Source organism: Polypterus senegalus, chromosome 4, assembly GCF_016835505.1.
Source record: "Polypterus senegalus isolate Bchr_013 chromosome 4, ASM1683550v1, whole genome shotgun sequence".
In the NCBI taxonomy this organism is placed as follows: domain Eukaryota; kingdom Metazoa; phylum Chordata; class Cladistia; order Polypteriformes; family Polypteridae; genus Polypterus; species Polypterus senegalus.
Window position 1 is genome coordinate 137,965,170 of NC_053157.1, and position 24,414 is coordinate 137,989,583.

The following is a 24,414-nucleotide window of genomic DNA, read 5'->3' on the forward strand; positions in this document are numbered from 1 at the left end:
CTATCATATTTGCCAGCTCCTCTCTCCTTGGTAGGCCTCCCTACCTACTGCTTTCCTGAACCACCTGACACAAAGCAGGGCATACATTTCCATGTATGTGTCCTCCTTCCTCCACTGTCATGATTGTACAATATTTCCATCATTCTGGGCTTCCCTCTGTTCCTCATGGCTTTTTCTAGCCTTCTCCCTGCTGTGTATTGCATACCCCTGCTTGTATTATTTCTTTATTAACAACAACATTGAATGAATAGCATAAAATGCAAATATCCCAAAGGAGAGTCATTCTTTGTGTATTATCTGAAAACATCACCAGGGAACATAGAAAATATACTGTGCTTTTTTTAGCAGTAGGATGATAAACACACATGAGAATTGTTTTGCTGTATTTGCTCTGCACACTTTACTTAATATGCAAGGGCAGAAGAATTTTTAACTGACATTCTTTTAGTGCTGTTGTGACTTTTTCAGCTATTTGTTACAATTTCCTATGCATTTACCTTTGAGCCATTCCAGAGTTGGGTAGCCTTATAGCATTAATTTAATTCAGGGTCGCTGTGCTTTATTTTCTGAGGACAAATGACAAAACATGCTAATTTCCAAAATTTGTTTACTGTATAAATCACATGGCTTATCATTAACATCCTGCTTCACTGTCTTTGGATAAGTATATAGAGTGTTAATAAATGCTTATGCTATGCAGGATTTCACACTTGGGAATGTCACAATGATCAAAGGCAAGCTGAAGACTGAATACTGCTTCTGCTGAAATTCAAATAATCTCTTCAGGATATTTCACTCACTAACAGACTAATAAGGCAAAACTGACTCTTAGAAACATTGCATAAAAATTAAAATGAGGGATACAGTGTAATAAGTCAAATTAACTGACAGCTCTTTAACAGTAAGTGCTAGATGGCTTTCCTAATTGCACTGATTGAAGTAGGCTAAGACTAGTGGCCAATTAGTGGACAGAAGCTAACATACAAGAATATATTATTAGGAAAGGGTGACATCAAGAAGAACCTTAATGATGTAACTGCTCAAGGAATAAGGACCATGCCTAATTTGAATCCTTCAAACCTTTCCATTTGGGTGTTTTGGAATGTAAACAATTCTTTTATGTTATCTTGTTGAATAAAGATTGGTGTGATCGTTCTAAAAATATCTTACATCTCAGAGCAGTCCCTTTTTCTCCATGGGGACACTTTCTTTGGTGTTTGTGTACTAATGCTAGCCTTTTTGCTACTGCTGGTGTGGCCATTTGCTGTGACTCTACACAAGATGAGGACTGACTGAGAGCTCAGCTGATGTCTCCAGATAGTGCACTACTTTCCACAGCTCTTGTAGAGAGGGAGATTCTGTCTTGTCCAAAATTTTAGGGAGCTACTTTTAGGTATGGCATTGCAACCCAAATGTCATGGGTTTGTGGTTGGTGACCAATGATTCCACAGGTGAATGTCTGGACTAGAATATCTGGAGAACCAGAACTTGCGACCTATAAGATCAGTATTCTAAAGGTATAAAAGTCGGCAATGCAAACTTTGTGGTCATCCATATCAGTACGCCAACTAAAGTTACAGCCATAACAAAGCTGATGAACCTTAGAGTGAATGATACCTTGTGCACCTGATCTGACTGGTAGACCTGAGACTTTGGGATACTGAGGCTATTTTAAGAAGTTTTTTCTTACATAAAAATAACTAAATAGCTTAGATGAAAGTGGCTATATGCTTACTGAAATAATGTTTACTTGGTTACACAAACCTCATAAACTGAAGATTCTTTCTGGTCTCTTTGATTTAAATTTTTTCTTTTTTCTCCAAACATATGCCTTCTTCGGCCCATTGAATATTTAGTGATATATGTAATATGCAATATGTTCCCCACACCCTGGCATCAACTGTTCCCAGGACATCGCTAGTCATGAAGCAAGATGGAGTAGTGCAATGAGGACTCACAAAAAAGCAAGGTTGGTGCAAATGTGCAAAGTGCAGTTAATTCACAATCAGGTAGTGTCCAAATAAATAGTGCAGTGCAATCTTCAATCAATAAATAGCCAATTTCAGTGTTCATGTGGGAAATAATATCAGTCAATAAATATATCCTTCCATAAATGAATATGTTACAATCAAGACTAAAACCAAAGAGTTAAAATCGGGTGCTTTCCTTATATTCTCTCTCTCCTGTTTTGAGGCTGAGACACCAGCAACCATGGTAATCTGTTAAATGGTTTATGTCCCAGCCAACGTAGCCAGTCACTGCTGGGATGCCCAAAGCCTGGCTCTGTCTTCCCACCACCATTCTTAGGAATCCAACCTTTGAAGCCATATGGCTGCTTGTGCTCCCTTGATGCACAGCAGGAGAGACTCACCCCTTTAGCACCATTCCTCCTGTGAACTGCACCAGCTCACAAAGCCAATCTTATTCATCATCCTTTTCACTAACTCTCTACCTTGATTTATTTCCCTTTTCTTCTTCTTTCATTTTTGATTCCCGTCTCTCTCGGCTCAGACTCCTCATATACTTTGTGAGTTTAGGTGCTTAGCTTTGTGACACACAGAGGATCAATGAGTAAACCATCTGAGCAGATCATGTATGCATGTCCATACACAGTCAGGCAATTTCCCCGTTGAACACTCTGCAGCTGCATTGTTTTTATTAAACACTCCTGCACCACCACAGACTCTTAACTAGCTTCACCACATTCCATTCCCCATAAGCCACCAGCTGCATGGTCAGCTCGACTTCTGCAAACTGGTGGCCAAGGCCCGTAGTAGACTATAAACTGCCTAAATTCAAATAGCAAAACCTCAAGGTTAGGATCAAAAGAATATGAGGTGAGAAAGGACAAGTCACAATAACATGGAAATAATATGGAGACTATACACACTGCACAACTCGAGCTGCAGACTGCACGTCTAGTAGTAGTGCTAAATACTGTGTGAGCAGATGTTTGTGGTCAGCGCAAGGCCAGCAAACATTTCAAAAATTATATTCTACATACAGTACATACCTGGTCTTTCTGCACCACGATTCTACACTTCTTTGTAACAGGAGCATCATACCCCTGACTTCTCTTCCACAAAGTGGAAGGAGCATATGTCGGCTTCCTTGGTGGCTTTTTCAAATTTAGCAGTGGATGAAAATCAAGATGCAGCGTAATAGTTTATGAACTTTGCATTCCTGTTATTGATTGCCTTTGTTTATTTTTTTCAAACTACTGTGGCTACCTTTAGGGAAAGAAATAGTACACACTTTCATATCTTTTTGACAGCAGGTTCTGCATGGACTTGACTGAGAAAAGTTCAAACTGGAAATGTAAATGTGTGATTGAAAACAACAACAGGCGGCATTCATTTTAATATGGCGATGACCTTCAAGCCCCATTTCTAAACTGTCAAGCTCAGATTGCACATACGCACACATGCCCACGGCTCTAGAGAACATTACAGGGCCAATTGGTCTAGCTCCTCAGCCGGAAACAGCCTTGCAGCACCACGGCAATGTCACATAATGCAAGAAGTAAGATTTTTTTAGATAAGTACTCGAGCAATGATAGAAAATTGTAAAAAAAACAAAAAATTGCTTAAAAAGACAAAGTTGTAGGTTGTTCTAAACATTTTCATAACAGGTTAAATTGCTGAGATAAGTAAATACACAACATAATTTTGCACAACATCTGGTGGGGCTGTGCTGCAGCAGCCTTTAATGTAGAAACACTACAGGGTGTGCGTACTTAAATATTACTCTGACGACAAATTTAAGGTAATAATGAAATTAGGATGTTTATAAAGGTGCTTTAAAGATGATTATTACTCAACACTTAAAAACCTGTAAGCCCCCCTAACTACTAATAACAAGTGATCAATAGGTAATTTTTCTGTGATTACTTTTACAGTTTATTTTAATTTGTATTTATTTTAAGCTCCCCAAACCTGTGCTATTATTAAAAAAAATGTATTACCTATCTTCTTCATTGGTTGCATGCCAAAATGTCTTACAGCAACATAAAGATGAGCAAATCAACAACATTGATGAACACCTTCTGCTTCTGTAAATATGACATACTATTTTGTATTTTTAAATTCAAAAATTCATATACTCAAAGCTATGTGCCCACCACACCATTTTGCACCATAAACTGGACTCAAAGAAGGTTGGGCAACTGTGAACTGTTCATACATTTAGAATCAATAGTATTATCCAAAGTGCGAGAATCCGTTCAACTGATCGATAGGCATTATACAATAATCATGTTTCACATACCTAATGGTTATTTTCCACCATATGTAAGAAAATGAACATATAAGTAAGACTGAATAAATGAATCTTTTTATGTTATATACACTGTATTTTACATCATCTAATGTCGTATCAGTAAATGGGTGGATGGAAAGTTACTGTTTGAAATGTACGCGTGCAGATGACAAGTATTTGAAGACTGGTATCACCTGTCCTTAACTGTGTGAGGTGTAACGCAACAATGATTAATGAAATACATTCAGTGGTTATGCAATGTGAAAATACAACAAATCATCTGCAATCGCAGAGTGACGTGTTAATATCATAATGAGTGGTACAGTTTCCGCATAAGGATGATTTCATTTGGTAATTTAGTTTAACTCGGGCAAGGTCGCTCCCTTTGATAAACCTTGCACGACCTCGTCCTGACCATTGTGTAGTATCAGACCCATTATTTGCAGAGTGCCATTAAATTACGTAAGGTGCCCTCTGTACATAATCCGCAATGACTCGCCTTTTCGTGTGCGTCTCATATAAAAGTTTGCACTTGTTTTGTTTACCTCTAAGGTTTCTATACCACTGTCACACCAGGTTTAAAAAAATCACTTCACCCTGCCACCTCCGAGCAGACCTTATAATCAACACATTAAAAGCAGCAGGGGTGAGATAATGCCGTGATTTCAACATTGTTTCCGTAGTTATGGAAGCGCGACTATACCAATCGTACGGAACAACAAAGTAGTTATGCAAAATATTTACTGAAGATTATATATACTCGTACACATTGAAAATTGATGGTTTCAAAAGTAAAAAGTAGAGGTATTGACGGTGATTGGGAACAGATCATTAATATTTTATCTTTCTTCCCGAACGAAATGGTACAGTCTATATTTGAATACTCCCGCCTCTCCGGTGGCGGTGGACCCGCCCCTTGGTCGCAGCTGGGATGCCGCCTGGGACGCAGTGAAGGATTCTGTGGGAGAGCAGAAAAGAAAACAGAGCGCATCCAAGAGCATCGCCACCGGCAGTCTATAGGCATCAGAGCTCCGACTTTTGGGCACAACTTTTGGTAAGAGTTTCGAAGAAGTTTCTGTATGTTGTTGTGATGCAGATACAATGTGTTGGTTCTGGTTGTTTTAAAAGACATTTCGACAAAAGTAAAACTGTCAACTGCTGAAAATAAAATATACACGTCCATATGTTGAATCTGTTAAAAGGCAACTTCAGAGCAAAAAGCAGTTCTTTCGAATAATTTTACATTCAGTAAAATTGCGCAGCAGGATTTGTTTCACTTGAACTGTAAGGTAAACTTTTCCAAGCTCCCCGATTAAAATATAGAGAAGGTCTAGTACTCGCAGGTACCTCATGAGAGAACATATGTGACATTTGCTCTCGTTCTGCTTTCAGCCGAAGTCGATCGCTAAAATTAATTTCTTAAAAAAAGCCTTGTGCCCAACACTCCGGGGAAAGGATCCGACCGCCTGTGTTAAGTAGGCTTTAGAAAGGTTACTTGCTTGGTTTTCAGACGTTGGGTTGTATTGACTAGCATCCTTTCTGGAAACAACAGAAAAAAGAGATTAAGTTTGTGAGTACACGAGACTCTTGGGTTCAAATCCCGGTATGAAAGTAGTTTATTTGTAGTTTATACGTCCTCTCCATGCCTGCCTGACTTTTTTCCTCCCACATTATAAAGACCCACAGATTAAGTTAATCGGTAACTTCAGACAGACCCCGTGTGAATGATGTGATTGTGTGTACGGGATGGCACACCGTTCACAATTAAATGGGTAAGCAGGTCACTAAGTGGATGGATGGTGCTAATTTTGTGATTTAATATTCACCCCCAATTTAAGCCTTGTGTCTATTTCCTATATTCACAAGGCAAAGTGATGGCGTCCAATGCATTTGCCTTCAACAGAAATTTGAGAGCAACGTTGACTGTGATCCAATGCACATAAGACACATTTCAAGACCACATAAAGACTCATGTCATAAAAGACCAGATGAAGCTAAAGGCACAGAATAGAAACAGTTAAAGCAAATATCCCAAAGTAGCCACAAACATTTAGTGGCACTAAGTTCCAGAGCTAGATGCAGTTATGTTGTAATTTTTTTTTTTTATAATTTTTTCTCAGTATGTGCTTACCTGCATTATACCAAGCATTACATCAAGTACTTCAGTAATGAGCAGCCTGAGTTATAGCCACATGCATATTCACTCATGCGAGTCATGTATGAAGTGCCTTGATATAAGCAAAAGTAGATTTTGTAGAGAGACAAAATGTAGCATAGACAGATTTTGTCCGTCTTAAAAATATTTAAAGGGAGAATCCAAACACAAAGAAATTTATTAATACAAATAGTCATAGAAATATGGAGCAGATTATTGAATCATGTAGTTAAAGTTGACAATTGTTAAAAAAAACATCTGGCTGAACTATTGGGATATCTTAGCTATTAATTAACCAATCAAGATTGATGTACTTAATGATCTCCTTGGACAAGTCACACTACTTATGTTCAAATTTCTCAGGCACTTTAATTGATGTCCAGTGTGGAGTTTGCATGTTATCCCTGTGTTCACATGGATTTCCTCCAGGTACTCTGGTTTCCTTGCACAGTTCAAAAACATAAAGGTTAGATGAATTAACAATGCAAAATTGGCCCTAGTATGCTCATATGGTGTGTGTGTTTCTTTGTGTTTGCCCTGCAATGGACTGGCACCCTGCCTGGAGATTCTTCTTGTGTTCCTGCCTTGAACATTTTCTCTTGCTGGGATAGGCTCCAGCTTCACTATGGCTCTGCTCAGGTCTGATTAATTTGGTAAATGGAGGCTTGGTTACTCATTGCCATTGGGTTGTGCTGATTTCATTTTTAGTTCAATCTGCATATTCAACATTATACAGTAGAATCCATGGTTTTGTTACTTGTCTCTTCTAAATCTGTTTGACAATTACAATTTTTCTGATTCAGTCATCCTCATTATTCTAAAGCTTTGCTACAAACATCTAGTCACCTTAATGATTAAGAATGTGCAAAAGTATGATATGAGTTAACAAGTCAATTGAGTGACCAAGCGCTGTGTTTTTATCTAAAGTGACCATTAACCTGCATGCTGCTTCATCCGCCTAAAAAATAGAGGCCAAAACTTGCTGTTAATGAAACTTGATGCTTAATGTTTGTGGTGTCTGTCTGCAGTCATAGAAATGGCCTGTAATATGGTTTTTACTTAGAAAGTCCATAAATTCATAGGCGGTGGAGCTTGTTCAGCCTTACATTCTCCTCTTTTACTACATTTCATGTTATTAAGGTACCGTGTCCTTAATCATTGCCTAACATTCTCAAACCATCTTAAGCTAATTCAGGGTCACAAGAGGCAGGTGCCTATCCAGGCAGCACTAGGCACAAGACAGAAAACAATTCTGGGCAGGGCTCACTTGTGCACCATCGCCATCAATCCCAGGCCAACTTGGAATCGGCAGGTAACCAAACTATGATGTGGGACGATGGACCAAACACATACAGCGGAAAAATACAGAATCCACACTGACAATGACTAGACATGGAATTTGAACCTAAGACACTTGTTCTATAAGGCAGCACTGTGCTACAAATGACTGTTTTAATTTATTCTTTTATTAGTTTTTCAACAACTTGACATGGCGATGCAAATGAAAAGGTAGTCAACAGTGGAGCAGTGAACCTTACTTGGTAATATTTGTACTCATAACAGTAATGTGGTTTTGTAGTTAATATGTCAGAGCAAAAACCATCAAGAGGCATGACATCAAGGGTACAGTCTCTGTGTCACATGCTTATCCATTTGGCTAGAAGCAAATTAAATGAACACCAAATTTCATCTTGAAAAAAATATAGGGAAATAATATGAAGAACCGGAGGGTCAGTTAAAATATTCCACTTACCACACCTTTTTTTACCCCAGCAGTTGTAGCAGGGTGAGAACAGGGTGAAGCCTCTGAAGCCCCTTCACAAAGTTAGTTCTTCCCAAGCTGCAGTTTGGCTTGTGATTCAAGGCTGATGTTTCATTTCACACTAACTTTTTGTCAAAGGTCACAGAAACTCTAAGAATCTATTTTGCAGATTCCAAGAAACTTACCTTCAATTCACGTGCTAGTAGAAGTTTGATTGATGAATTAGAGCTTAAACAGCATAAGAAAACGATAACTTGTTTGTGTACAGAAGTTAAACATTTGTGCTCTGCGTGTCATGTCATTTCTTCTGTGTTTCTGTACTTTCAGTAAATCCCTGTGTAAGCTTTTATGCAAGCCATCTCTGAAATTCATCAAAAGCAAGGAAGGAGGGTATGATCAGGAATCCAGATGGATTCCTCCTGGCAGTTTGATTACTGCAAATCTACCACCTTATGCAAAGCAGGTAGCCTGGGAATCTGCCATAGGTGCCTTCCAATTTTATTGACAGAGTGAGTCTCAGGACTGCGAGAAGACTAAACTTGCGATGAGTATCTATCACCTCAGTAATGATTTTCACGATGGATGTGGAAATTAACCTCAGGTGAAATTTTAAAGGCTCTTTGAGCCTAGACTCCAAAAGTATGTTGGGGTGAAGGCATGTCAATAAAAGGAAAGGAAGATGATAATGTAGTGATTGTGGTCTTTTGAGATGAGCAAAAGTGGATGAACTACCACAAAATTTAATTCAGTTTGGGGCTGACTCAATGTATAAGATAAGTTGAGGCTACATGTTTTGCTTTTCTTTTTATTTATTTGCCATTTTAGTGCTCTCCCAGTGATCATCCCTCCCTTGTTTCTATTATTAAATCAATCAGTTCTGATTGACTTATTAGCTCTACAAATACAGCACATACCCTGGCTGTAGCACCCATCAGGAGGCATTCGTCAACTCAAGAAGAAAGTAATTAAGCATTCATTTTTCTCTTGTACCATCATTCTCTTTTCTTGACTATTTGTTATTGTATAATTTAAAAATAATATGTTTCGGCATTGAAAGTTAAAGAATATTTCCTGTGACAGAAAATAATGGTTTCACTCATGTTCTAAATTCTTTGTTTGTTGGAGTAAAAATCACTTTGAGGATTACAATATCTATACATGTTGCTTTTTCCTGCACTTTACATGTACTGCAATAACCTACAAGTATTGAAGTCTTGGCTACAAAATACTAACATGTAGCAAAAAAGATTCAATGTATTGCAAAATTACCTAAACTAGTGCTGCTTCTCCCATAAGAAGTAATGAGAAATGTAAAAGTGAAGAGTGAAGATTGAATAATTTTCCCCTTAACTATGATTTTATATCCTAAGATTCAAAAGTACTACATTATAATGTATGATTAAATAAACAAATGAATGAATTGAAAGAATAAGCTCTTAGCAACATTTAACTGGTCCATCACTTTGGTTCCAACAATGAATATTTGTACCTTTTATCTCCAGGAATTGCACATGACAGATAATCGTGTTTCATTTTCAGCTAAGGTGTAAAATATAAGAGCTGTGTATCACTTACTGCTCTGATTCTTCTTTTTAAGAAGTTTGGTTCATTTAGTGCTCTATGCGCAATGTCACCTTCTAATTCAATGTGTAACTCTGCTGATTAATTAAATAAATGACTTGTTAGTGGTGTCCTGAAAACCAAATGATTAACATGCTTTATCTATCCATGTTATAATTTAGTGAGTTGTTTTTTTTTTGTTTTTTTTTTTTTGTTCTTAGAAAAATCTAATAGCTTATGCAGCATTGGCATGCATGGATGGTTTCCTAGTGAGTGATTCTGTAATATTTTTAAAAATTTCCAGTTAATTTATTGCTGTTTCATTAGATGCATGAAGCTAGATGATCGGTTTGTAAATTTTAATAAATGTGCAATATATATGTATAATTTGAGAAAGAATTTGTATCAACCAAAATGCTCTAAAAATATACCTGAAAATGAAATGTTTTATTATGGTGACCTTTTTCTTTTTAAACGTTGCTTTCATTTGTTAAATTTCTTGTGGAAAAACAGAGGTAATGATAAAAAGGAAAAGCTGAAAAGATCATTTTTCACTGACTTTTGACATTCATTTACATGTGATGTTTTTCCTTAGAAAACATAAATAATGAGGTGAAATTTAATTAAAAGCATGTTATGCTAAACTGCATAATTGTCACATACATTGTCCTGTCTTAAGAACATCTCGAAGGAATAAAAAGGGAATTCAGCCTAGACGCCGAAGTAATCATAGCCTGTCCAATGAAAACTGAATGCCGATACTTAAAACACTTGTACTGTAGCTATAAAACTTTTGTTACGTTTCCATGAATTTCATGGAGGTTCCAAGTGATGTATCCAGGGTACAGTATATCCTATGTCACCATAAAGGAAAAAAATCAAGCGGGCTACGTGAAATTTCTTTTCATTTGGTGTGAGCTTAGTTAGATTGTTAACCAGTTTTAGGAACAGTCTGTTGTTGAATAATTCAAAGAATTATTGCATTTGTTATTCAGTATGGAGTTTCCAGTCATACTTCTTAAATGCACAATTTTTATTAATATACTTTATTAAATGACAAAAACAAAAAGAGCAATGAATGAATGACTAATTGATGCTTACAAAAGCTTAATCTTTGCTTGCAGATCCATTTTAGCGTGCATCTTGCCTTTATGCTGCTGCAGGTGATAAATGTACTGTAATCATTAAGGTTCTTGCTTGTATTTCTGGTGGTCTTTTTCTGGCACACAGTGGCAGAGTGGCTGAGATACTCGACTCTGACCCACAGGGTTTCTGATTTATTCCCCATCTATGACTCGCTGTGTGATCCTGAGAAGGTCTCTTAATTTAGCTGTGCCCTATTTTTTTTTAAATTTTAATAAATGTACAGTATATTTTTGGTATACAGGGACTGAATATATGTGTGTGTGTGTGTGTGTGTGTGTTTAATAAAAATGTTGCAAACAGGGTGGCACAGTTTTAAGCACTGATGACTTATAATAGATAGATAGATAGATAGATACTTTATTAATCCCAAGGGGAAATCCACATACTCCAGCAGCATACTGATAATGAACAATTTTAAATTAAAGAGTGATAAAATTGAATGTAAAACAGACAATAACTTTGTATAATGTTAACGTCTACCTCCCCGGTGGAATTGAAGAGTTGCATAGTGTGGGGTAGGAGCGATCTCCTCGGTCTGTCAGTGGAGCAGGACAGTGACAGCAGTCTGTTGCTGAAGCTGCTCCTCTGTCTGGCGATGATACTGTTCAGTGGATGCAGTGGACTCTCCATGATTGACAGGAGCCTGCTCAGTGCCCGTCGCTCTGCCACGGATGTCAAAGTGTCCAGCTCCATGCCTACAATAGAGCCTGCCTTCCTCACCAATTTGAGTCCAGAATCCTGGGTTTGAATACTGCACCTAGTTGTTTTGTCCTTGTGGGGTCTTCACATGTATTCTGACACATGGGAAACATCTGATTCTGACAAGAAAAGAGTACAGAATGTGTTAGGATGAATGAAGATTCAATGCTTCTTGGATAGACTCCCGCCTGCCATCACACAGAAGTGGATTAAATGAAATATATGTACTTATGTTTATGAAGAGTGCATGCAGATAAATAGACATAATATATATCATTTTGCATAATAATGTGTATGGTGAGATGGTGTAAAAGGATGTTTATATTTGGATTGAAATAGTAGTTGTTTGTAATTGTTGGTTTTTTGTGAGTCTATTAATGGTTAATCTATTATATCACTCATCAGCTACTTGTATTTTTATTTGTATTTGATTTATACTTCCTGGTGTAGTTTTATGGTGTCTTTCTTGAGCCATTTCGTCGGATATCCAGCAAAGCACTTGATATGGCTAAAGACTGCATGGTTGAAAAATGCAGAGTTTCCGGCTGTAGCCTACTTCTTCCTTGGGCTGATTTAGAGGTTTAACCTGTGAAATTATTAATCAGATCCCTGTAGACTCCCTTGACATGAACAACCCTGATATTTAGGGATTGACATTCAGTTTTGTCATCCATGAAAAGAGGTCATAATTTTGTGCTAAATATTTAGTTTCTCCCTCTCGTTTCATTAAATTTTTAAATTACTAGAAAATACTTAGCTAGCCAATTAGTGGCAGGACTTAAATTTCAGTGAGAATAGAACCTTTTGTTTAAAAATGCTGTATGGTTTAACTTAATGAAGTAGGTAAATCCTAATGTTCTTTTAAGGCCAATAGGGAGTTAGAAATGATGGCATTAAAACATCTGCCTTGATGTAATGGACACAACTTCAGTTCTGCATCTAACAATCCACCCATTTTCTGAGTGGCTTTATCCAGTTCAGTGTCACATCCTGCCTGCATCGAGCATGAGGCAGGAACCAACCGCGGATGTGCCAAGTCACCCCACCAATACATTTACATTTTCTCATTTGACGTTATCAGATAATCTTATTTGGCTGCTTTTGGAATGTGTGCAGAAAACTCCACAGCTATAGTTGTGGGAAGTAAAAACTGAGGCAAGATTCAAACCAAGTGGCCATCTTTGTACCAGTGGGTAGTTCTAAATATGAGTTGCTCCATATGTTCATTAAAAAGTGCATTTAGTCAATATTTCAAAACTACTGTTTTATCCAGACATACTGTATTTGGGTCATCTCTTAAATTAAGCAGAAGGAAAAACCTCTCCAGTAATACAACTTGTAATATATTACATGAAATGGGGCTAGTAAACCAGCCTACTGCTTTGCTAAATTTGCATTATTCATTAGATTTTTTAAGCCAAAGTAATGTTAAATTATACCTAAAATATGAAAGCACATTCAACACATAGTGTTTGAATGGTAGGTGAGTGAACAGGATTCAATCTCCAATAATGAATAAATATTACAGGTGTGGTCAGTGCAACTTAATGGCCAATTCCACATTGGTAAGTAGGCATAAGAAATCAAAGACTAATCAATGGTGTGAAGTACTGTCGAAACAACAGAACAAAGGCTGTTTAACAGGATTGGTGAAATAACAGATTTATCGTTAGTTAGGAAGTTTGATTTCACAAAGGTAGCCTTATTTTGAGGTCACATCTCTCTATTATAATAAAAAAATCTTGGGTCAAGACGTGATCTTCTCGGAAGACACTTTGACGTCCCGCGAGAGACACATTAACATCCCGTGAGACACACTTTGACGTCCCGCAAGAGACACATTAACATCCCGCGAGACACACTTTAACATCCCGCAAGACAAGGCAGTGAGACAAAAGCACAGATGCTGTACAGGCTTTTAAATGATCAACGTGCAGCGCGACAAGCAGAACACGCAGCTCAACAGCAGCAACCCAGCAGTTGATCTGTCTGCATCTCCTTAGCATGTGTTCAGCCCCCCTTCACAACGCGAGCGGCAAAGACATGAAGTGGCTGGCGTGTAGCGCACCCAGGGGAAGGGGAAGGGGTGTTCGAGCGAAGTGAGCAGGGGGCAAAGGCCCTAGTGTTATAAAAAAGAGAGATTTGGAAAGTTCAAACATTAGCAATTTATAACAATGGAAATTTAAATTAATTAGATTTGTCAATTAAATCTTACTTTTCATTAAGTATTATTAACTAGCTAATCTCTTGTACATTTACTTATTTGGCTGACACCTTTATCCAAACTGACTTACAACATTTGAGATACAACTGGTTACATTTGTTTAATTTTTTACTGTTGGAGCACAGGCAGGCGAAGTGACTTGCTCAGGATCACACAGTGCTAGAATCAGGATTTGAACCCTCAATTTCAGGGTCTGCAGTCAAAAGCCTTAACGCCTATGCCACACCGCCCACTCTAAATCTCAAAGCAACAAATGAATTTTTCTTTTGAAAAATATTAAAAAACCTGCCGGTATAAATGTAAATATTCTGAATAATGTTGGTGTTCACTAATTCATGTGGTACTGTTGTCATACTGTTTGAACTTTTATTTTATGTGTTGATTTTGAGCAGTACTTCATTTTAGGTGTTTTTTGCTTCACAAGATAAATCAATTTGTCCAAGATGGTCAAATCATTCTTTGATGGACCGCACAATGATATCTCCCTGACCTGCCACCCCCAATCTGTTTCTACATTGTGAAGAGGTAAACACAAATAAAATTCTTCCCTTAAGGGGTATGTGAATGTGAGTAGTGATGGTTGCACTTGCAGTATGAGTGTGATAACATATTAAATGTCCATGTCAAAACAAAGAATCTTTTTTACATTATTTTACTTTTTATTTCTGCCATTATTGCACTGCATGGCCATAGTTTTTCATTAATATCTGAAAAATTAACACATTTTTACTAGTGACCCAAGTCCATTTTTTTTATTTATCGATATGCAGTCCTCTTAGCTATGCTGTATGTTCATATTGTACTTTAATATGGAGTGACCCCTAGAGGGCGCCAATCAAACCTAAACATAGGGCTTCATGTGTAAAGATTAGCATCATGTTGGACCTGTTTATGTCAGTCTGTACTTGCAGTTTTTCCTATGAAAAGCAATGTCAGATTTGAAGTGATAGTTGCCTAGCAGTCTCTCCTCACTAGTGACAATAAAGGTAATCATGGAAGCGGTAGAGTAAGCTGAAAAGGCAACTTCACGTTTCTACTTTACCCTACTTGGATGGGGTTAACCACTTGTGTCTTACTTTAAGCCTTTAGAGGTGTGCCCTGAATGACATACTGTAACTCCCAGTCACTGAAGCATTCAGAGCCCCAGCTGTCCCTCTGGAGGTTCTCTGCCGAGACAAACTAGAAAGAACTATGGCATACTGATTACCACTGACAACGGGATCGTCAAAATCCAAGTAGCTGTTGTGCAGCAAATTTGTCCCAGTGTCTAAAGGTCATGTCTTACCCCTCCAGCAAAGCAAATTACATTTCTTTAGTTCTGTACAAGGAAGACTATATAAAGTTAACCAAGTAGAAACTAAATTTTAAATCATGTGCTTGCGGTCAGTAGTTGAATTTAAGAGAAAATGTATTTAAGGGAAAAGCGAAGAAATATGTCTTTATTCAAAAGGATTCTGGAAATCTTAAACCATTATTTCAAGGTTTTATGGTGATGTTCAAAAAGCTTCAATAGCCTCAGAAAAATGATTTGCTGAACTTGTTTTATGGCCAGTTTGTATTAGGATAAAATGCTGGAGAAAGTACAGAGCCGGTCAAATCGTTAAGAAAATAATAAAAAGCATTTTCATGCTTCAGTGACCCACCAAATCCACAGCAAACACCCCCATACCAGCACCCCACTGTCAAAACCCCAGCTGAACCCTGTATTAAGAGAAAATGGAGCACCAAAATGGCAGCAGCCAAAGGATGGCTGAGCCTGTCCTGGTAGGTTAACCAGCAGAATACTGGAACACTGAACTGGAAACGGCAGACCAGAAGGTGAACACTGGAAGATGCTGTTAGAACATATGTATAAATGTCCCCAAGAACTGACAGAAGGTGTCCTTGGCTAGCTCCAGAATGTAACATTTGTGGGGTATTAAACACAAACAATGCACAATTTGAAAAGATGTGTTGATTATGCGTTGATTATTTAGATTTTTGGAGGAAAGAGAGATATTTTTAAAAAATAAATAGTAAAATAATGAGTGTGCTGAGGGTACTTTTCCTGCCAGACACAAGTTATTGTAAGCTGCTCTGCAAATAATACAATATAGTGCTGCCACAGGTTTTGGGGTAGTAGAGAAGGAATGAGAAAATTTAAGTGAGGATGAGATCGGAAAGAAAAGAATAGAGAAACACTGCATGTCTTACGAACAAATCTTAGCTGTTGTGGACCACGAGGGGGCATACCCGCCACCTTACCTGGCACAGAGAGATGTGAGACACAAGTACTGTCTTGACCCCGGCCTTCCGCCACAGTATATTATATATAGAAAAAGGTGGCAGAAGGAATATGAAAACTAGACCTTAGAAGCTGAAACATTCTGAATGTCCTCAAGTGCCAAAGTTCCTTCATTTGGCCAAGGGAGGAAAGGAGATATATACATTGGTGGCAATCATAGCTAAGGTATGGAATAACCTTGTGCCAAATACCAAGACCATATTAGAGGATATGACCCAGATTTGATGACCATGTATTGAGTTTTATAATAGTGAAGAAGAACACTGGTGTCAGAATATGACCATTTAAAGTTATGTACATTAGGATTGACTACCTTTTAATTTTATTTATTGTGTTTAACAGGATAGAGTACATTTCTGAAATCTTATAACACCCAAAGGAAAGCAAAGAAGTTACAACAGATCAAAACAGGTGATTATTAACACAAAAAAACTTATGAGTAGGAAAAGCTTGAAGTACAAAGCAAATTAAAAAAAAAAATCCTTTTTCTCTCCTGGATCTTCCTAGCATGGGATATCCTTTTGTTTCCAGTCCAGTGGCTCACCCCTCTTGTGTACTTCCAGTGTACCATGAAACGCATTAACCTACACACATCCCATACTGTATCTCGTTCATTCTCTATCATTAATTTGTACATATGTTTTTGTCTGAAGAAAGTTTAACGAAAAAGTTTATGTGGAAAAGTACATTTTGATATCCCTTGAACGTGTTTTGAGCAGTTTTGGAAATAAATGTGTAGTAAAAATGTTAATCAGCACTGTAGCTCAAATGAATGGACCACTTCTTTTTAAATTTTATGGACCACTCATTAGTCTTAAGAGCAGATTTTGTTTTGCATAAATGCATACTATTCAGCTTAGAATTTTGAAAGTACAAAGGTTTATAAATCCAAAACTGACAATAACCAAACCATTGCTCAGAATCACAAAATTCCCTAAATTTGTTGTGTGCATTTAGGGGTTTGAAAGAAAGACTTTTTGTAAACTTGTGACCATGTGCCTTTAGTCCATAGGAGCTTTGAAAGCTGAGACTTTTCAAATACAGTAATGGTACTGCATCCTGCATGTATTTTAATAAATTCACTCTTTTGTTTTTAATATCATGAAAGTTGTGTGCTAGTCATGTCAGATTTTTCTTTTTCTCATTTAATTCTGGTATCATCATAATATAAGTGAGACCTAAACCCAGCGTTTCACTTACTACTAGACTTTTTTTATCCTGTGGATTAAGCAACAACAACAACAACATTTATTTATATAGCACATTTTCATACAAACAGTAGCTCAAAGTGCTTTACATAATAAAGAATAGAAAAATAAAAGACACAATAAGAAAACCAAATAAATCAACATTAATTAACATCGAATAAGAGTAAGGTTCAATGGCCAGGGGGGACAGAAAAAACAAAAAAACTCCAGACGGCTGGAGAAAAAAATAAAATCTGTAGGGGTTCCAGACCATGAGACCGCCCAGTCCCCTCTGGGCAAAGGCATTAAGGCAGCTTTAAACACCTTATCTGAGTCACTTCTTGTCAAACCACTTCATGGTCATGGAAAAAATTAATACCTTTGCTGCAATGGCTATAATTTGTCTTGGCTGCCCCAGTCCACTCTGTACCCCAAGCGTTTAAGAGCTGGGCTCATTCAGGTGGCTTCCTTGCTTTTTAAGGGCAACATGGTCCCATTTTTCCCAGTGAGTGATCATGTGCTGTCCTTACTCTCCTGTTGTCGTCCCTCTGTAGCTCCCAGCTTCTGACACTTTCAGATACTGTACATCTTGGTTTGTGTACTTATTACTTTGTGACCTGGACAGGGTGTGCCAATTCATTACAGATGGTTATTGATCGCTAACTACATAATTACTTATGTTTTGTGCTGATATTAAAATAACTGCTGAGCAAAGTATACCTACTGAGAAAACCTGAGGAAAAATGAAACATGTTTTCAAAGCCCAATGGTGTCTAAAGGCTTTATTGTCTTAGAATATCTGGAGGATATTTAAGTCTCAAAGATTAAAAAGAATTCTGGAATAATATTTGACTTTTTTATAATCACTATTTAAAATGTCAAAAAAGTTGTAATACATTCAGTTATAGGATTTAAGATGCACAATAATTAAAAATGCTTAAATTGGATTTAATGAATAGAAGAATTACAATGTGGTGTTCATTATGTTAAATTATTTGATTGCAATTTGTAGAGCCTAGTGATTTGAAAATAGAACAAATTAATTAGAAAATAAAGCTTATTATTAGATAACAACTGAAGAACCTTTTGTTGCTTTTTCATGGTCATTGGAATTCCATTCTGACTTTTGTTCGGCTTCAGCTCACATTCAGGTCCATAAGTGTTTGGACAGTGACACAATTTTCATAATATTGGCTCTGTACACCGCCACAGTAGATTTGAAATAAAGCAATCATTATGTGATTGACGTGTACACTTTCAGCTTTGATTGAAGGGTATAACAAAAATATTGTAGAAGTCGTTTAGGGATGACAGCTATTGTTCTGCATAGCCAAACCCCAAATTTCCAATGGCTTTAAAGTATATGGACAATTGACTGACCAGCTGTTTCATAGCCAGGTGGGAGCAGGTCCCTCATTATTTCATTAAATATTAAGCAGATAAAAGGTCTGGAATTGATATCAAATGTGGAATTTGCATTTGGAGCTGTCACTGTGAACTCTCAAAAAGAAGTCCATGAAAGTAAAAACAGTCCATCTATTAAACAAAACAAACCCTTTTGAGAGACAGCAGAAATACAAAGAGTGGTCTAATAAGGCATTTGGTACTTTCTTAAAGAGAAGGAACACACTGGTGAACTCAGCAACACCAGAAGGTCTCGACAACCCTAGAAGACAACTGTGTTGGATAATTGCAGAATTCTATCCTTGTTGAAGAAGAGCCCTTTCACAGCATTTAGTCAAACAAAGAACACTCTCTTTGATGTACTGTAGATCTATCATTGCCAAAGTCTACAACCAAGAGAAACCTTCATTAAAGTAAAGACCACAAAGTGCAAACCACTGGTAAATCTCAAGCACAGGAAGGACAGATTAGACTTTGCCAAAAACATTTTTAAAAAGCCTGTCCATTACTGGAACAATTTTTTTGGACAAATGAAACTGAAATCAATATATATGGGAATGTTGGAAATAGAAGAGCATGGAAAAAAAATGAAACAGCTCATGATCTGATGAATATCACATCGCAATTGAAAAATGGTGGAGGCAGTTTTATGGCATGATCATGCTTGGCTATGAATGAAAGTCAGTCATTAGTGTTTATTGATGATATAACTGCTGGCAGAAGTAGCAGGATGAATTCTGAAATGTACAGGGCTATACTATCTGCTGAGATTCAGCCAAATGCTGCAAAACTCATAGGGTGACGCTTCACAGCACAGATGGACAATGAGCCAAAACATTCTGTGATAGCAAACCAAGTGCTTTTAAGGCAACAGAGTAGAATATTCTTCAAAGGCCAAGCCAATCAACTGACGTCAACCCAATGGACATGCATTTCATCTGCTGAAGACAAAACTGATGGCAGAAATTCCAATGAACAAACAGTAACTGAAAACAGCTGGAGTAAAGGCCTGACAAGGCATCACTAAAGTGGAAACCCCCTGGAGATGGCAATGGATTCCAGATTTCAGTCAGTCATTGACTGTAAAGGATTTTCAACCAAATATTGAAAGTGATCATTTTATTTATGATTATGTTAGTTTGTCCAAATACTTTTGTGCCCCTGAAAATAGGGGGACCACATATTAAAATGTCTGTCTTTTCTAAAAAAATCATACACTATTTTTGTTAAGCCCCTTGAATTAAAGCTGGAAGTCTATACTTCAATCACATAATGATTGCTTTATTTCAAATCCATTGTGGTTGTGTACAGAGCCAAAATTATGAAAGCTGTGCCTTTGTCTAAATACTAATGGACCTGACTGTAGATATTCTTCTGAAGGTGCATTATCATTGCTTATAGGTTTCAACAATGCAAATTGTTCTGTTAAACTCAGGATAAAAAAAAACAAGAAACATCTGCTTAATAGATAAATGAGTAACTATGAAATCATTAACAGGTTGTGGTTTGTTAACATTGTTTAATATTTTTTGAGAATCATTTTACCTTCTTTGTGCGTTTTGGATCTGTTTCATTTGTTCAGGTAGTCTAAACATGGGTGCCATGGTAATTGCTTTTGTTGCCTCACAAGCGCTTGCCTCTCAGGTTATATTGTGGGCTGAGAAGCCTTCCACGTAGAGCCTCTGTCTCTACCTCCTACTTATATGGGAGTCAGGCTTCCTATCATGGTTCAGAAACTTGCTTCAGATTTGCCTTGCATAGATGTGGACTTCGATGTGTTAATTCAAAATTTCCTTGGTATTATTCTTTCTTGGAATTTTGACCTTGCACACCCACACACCCAGGAATATCTAAGAGGGTTAAGCAGAAAGACAAGGACCTGCATTGACCTCAGTGTGACATATTTACAAGTGTGGTGGGAGTTACAGAGGTTTGAAAGATACTAGTGGGATGAACTTTTTATTAATGAAAATATGATATATTTATAACACTTCACTTGCTAGGTTTTTTTTTTTAAAGAGGTTAATTGGCATCTTAGCATATAAACTGAACTTTGAATTGTTTAATTTTAATCTGTTCAATAAACCACAAAATATTAAGTATCTTTCTTAGCATCTCCTTACTTTTACAATAAATGTATATCATTTTAAAGAGAAAGCTCTTTAAATAAAACAACTGTTGGATTCACTGAATCACTGATTTTTCAATTCTGCTTTATTTCTTGAACTGCTGAAAGTTGCAACCTTGTTGGTGCTTTTAAAGTTATGATATTGGTGAGAAGTTTCCCTTTTGTCAAACACCAATAAAATTTACAAATTCTACAAGGTATGCATTTTACTGTAGCTAAAAAAAAAGATATGCACTTTACTGTAAGTGTAGGTTTTGCTTTTTGCCTGTTTTATTCCTTGCTACAGTATCAGAAATGTACAGATTTATTTATTTGGTTGCAATATCTGGTCTGGTGGCCGACTGGCCGGCATGTTGATGTCATCCTTTCATGGTGATGAAGTGCTTTCTGAGTGGTTACTTTTGTGTGGAATTTAAATTAATTGCAAACAGTACGTGGTGGCACCGGGATTGTAAGTAAGGAAGCAATAAGGGATCTGTTCAGAAATTTTTCAACTCGAGAAGCAACCAGGAGAAATTTAAAGTTTAGTACCTACTGTCAGGGATGCCAGGGGCCATGACCCGGCCGGGACGACATGAAGGACCGGATGTGGGTCTGCACCCACCCTGGATCACGTGAGGGTTGCCTTCCAGGTTGCTTTGGGGGCCACGGGTACAGGGCATGGAAGCTCCACCCTGTAGGGGCCCGTGGTCACCGCCAGGAGGCGCCCCAATGCCTTGGGGACCTGTTACCTCAGCACTTCCGCCACACCAGGAAGTGCTGGGGGGAAGATTTATGACGGCGCCCGGAGAGCAGCCGGGAGGACAGCCGGCACTTCCGCCACGCTGGGGCGTGGCCAGAGGAGGAATGCCGGGAACACCTGGTGCTCATCCGGGTACCATATAAAAGGGGCCGTCTCCATTCATTCGAGGCTAGAGTCGTGTGGAAGAAGGACAAGGCAGAAGAGAGTGGAGGCGGCCCGAAGAAAGGCATTTGTGGCCAGGACTGAGTGTTTTGGGGTAATTGTGCACGTGACTGAGGTCTGAGTGACCATTGGCTGGGGTCTTAGTGACCAGTCTTTGTAAATAATATATTGTAAATAAACATGTGGTGTTTTAAACAACATGTCCGCCTGTCTGTGTCCGGGCCAAGTTCACACTACAAACAAAGACAGACAGCAGGTGGTCAAGGGTTGGTGAGTGTATGGCAAGCCACATTATGCCATAGTGAGTGTGTTACAGGAGCTTAATGGGGAAGGTGTTAAATAACTGCAGCAATTCTTTTTAACTGATATTTAATTTCTTAAATTTGGAGAACTGGCAGATCATAACCATACAGTATCTACAGTACTTTAGAGAGATAGTGTACTCTGCCAACGTGGCATGGGAAGAGACTCCAGACCAGGGAGGCAGACGTAGGTGAGTTAAGTGCAAAAAAAAGTTTATATCATCTCCAAAGGTGGACGTGTCAGATCATTTTCAGCACTTTACAGATCTGGACAGTGACTCTGTTAACTTTAAGGTAGTAGGCAGATGTGTGTAGACCCAACAAGCCACCTCAAAACATATCCCTAGTAAGGGAGAGGTAGTGATAGAGGTGGGCTTAATCGTTATGGGGATTGAGACATAGGTTTGCTCTAGTCACATACGGTGTGTTATTTTACATTTTGGGTACACAGTAGGGAGACCTCCCTGGAAGGGTCAATAGGCTCCTGGCCAGAGTTGAGGGGGGACCAGTTGTCTTTGTTTATGTTCAAACAAATGGCAAATGTAAGTGCAAGCTTTCAGTTCTACAACCCAAATTTAAAGATGTAGATGCCAAACTGCAGACTAGGACTGCCAAGGTGGTTCTTTCTGAAGATATGCTTTTGCCACATGTGAGCCCTAATAAAACTGAGGAGATTAGAAGGTTTAGCATGTGTCTCAAATCCTGTTTTATTATGCTGTATATGGGGCATTGACACTCCTTCTGGAACAGATGGGAACTGTTTCATTGTGACAAGTACAGTACATTTGAACCAGAGAGGCACCAATGTATTGGAGATTGGTAGATTTTTTAAACTAGGGAAAAGGGACCATGTTTCTAACTTCACATGGTGGGATGCACAGCAATGTAAAAATCAATACACAAGGTAACTTGGAAATTTGTAGCCCAAAGAGCCAATTAAAAATCAGGCTTTCTTCATCATTAGCATAGTTACCCTGCTGTCTATCCATGCCTTTATGTGCACTGTCATCATTAGGCAGTGTTCTGAATAGTAATGTCCAAAACGAAATCTTCTTATATCAGCCATTTTTTCAGCTATCTGCAAACACTTAATGCTGCTTTCCCTGTCGGTGTTGTTACAGACATGTCAGGGTTTGCAGCATTAATCCATACTGCAGTCATAAATTACAATTCTCAGTAGCCTGAAGTATTCCTGTTGTTCAATAAGGTCACAAATCTGTTTTCTCTGCTCTGAAAAATTCAGTTCGTTTACAGATGTGGGTGACACTCACTGTCTATTACACTTCTCTGTGTGTCTGTATTTTTGTCTGTATGTCCTTTAGGCCCTTGAAACTCCATAAATAACCCTAGTTAATTTACCCATTATTGCTCATGAACTTCATATTTACTTGGTGGTGGTAGTGTAATTTTTAACCTTCCAAAACATGGTCTTCAAGCATTAAATATTAACTTCTTTCTTTTTACTGTGTTTTGCAAAATTAATACAAATTAATGAGTAGTAAAACCTTGTATGATCATGGTGGCACAAATATGCCTTAAGTGTCATTTAGCAAGCATCATGTAAATCATTTGGCTTTCTTTCCATCCTTCCTAAATATTTTTCAAATACATTGACAAATAATTTTCCTAATGTTGACAGTTTTAGAAACTTTTCATTACTAGTTAATATTATATCCACAAAAAAGAGCCAGGACATCTGCATGAGTCTTTCACAAAGAGACACTTATTAAGAAAATCTCATGACCCGCAGAACTTCATACTGTGCTGCAGGGCACCTCATAGATGAATATCAAATGTTAACTGAAAAATTTTTAAAGAACTAAGTTTTTTTTTCATCTTTTTTGGTTTCCTTTAAGCCATTTTAATTCAGATTCACATTCAAGGTCACACATGACTGTCAGTAGACTTAAATAGCCCTGCCAATGTCCCTTTTGAAGACCATTCACTCCTTACACAGTGCATAAATCCCAGAGTGCTAAAATATTTATGATATAGTAACAGTAAAAAAACAGCATGTCATACAGTGAACAAGTAAATGCATACACACATGTCTAGACCTCTGTGTAGCCCTTGATGTATTTTGAAGTTGTGTCTCTTAAGGTGGTAAAGTAAGGCCAGATGCTGACAAAGTACAGAAAACAACTACTCATATACTGGTGAAAATACATTTATGGCGGGCAAAAATGCTTAAAATCTTAACTAACCAAACTTACATATCCTCCTTCATTAAAAAAGCATTGAATTTGCCTCTGCCGTATATTGTGTGATCCATCGTATGTTACGGATTTGTAGAAGACAATCATGGCCATTGAAAGAAAGTTTAGCGTGGGGGTAAAATTTTTTGTGAACCACAAAGTAACTGAATGTTCATAAAAACCAAAATAACTAATAAGAAAGAGAGG

The 24,414-nt window shown here is 37.7% G+C and overlaps 1 protein-coding gene across 3 annotated transcripts in view; it reads left to right on the top strand.

Annotated features, from left to right (window-relative positions):
* The first annotated feature begins 5,229 nt into the window (after nt 1–5,229).
* Nucleotides 5,230–24,414, top strand: part of LOC120527669 (putative methyltransferase NSUN7) — a 252,158-nt gene continuing 232,973 nt past the window's right edge. For all 3 annotated transcript variants that reach the window (XM_039751333.1, XM_039751330.1, XM_039751332.1), the window contains exon 1: nt 5,230–5,311. The gene's annotated coding sequence lies outside the window, so the exon portion shown is untranslated. The remainder of the gene's footprint in view (nt 5,312–24,414) is intronic.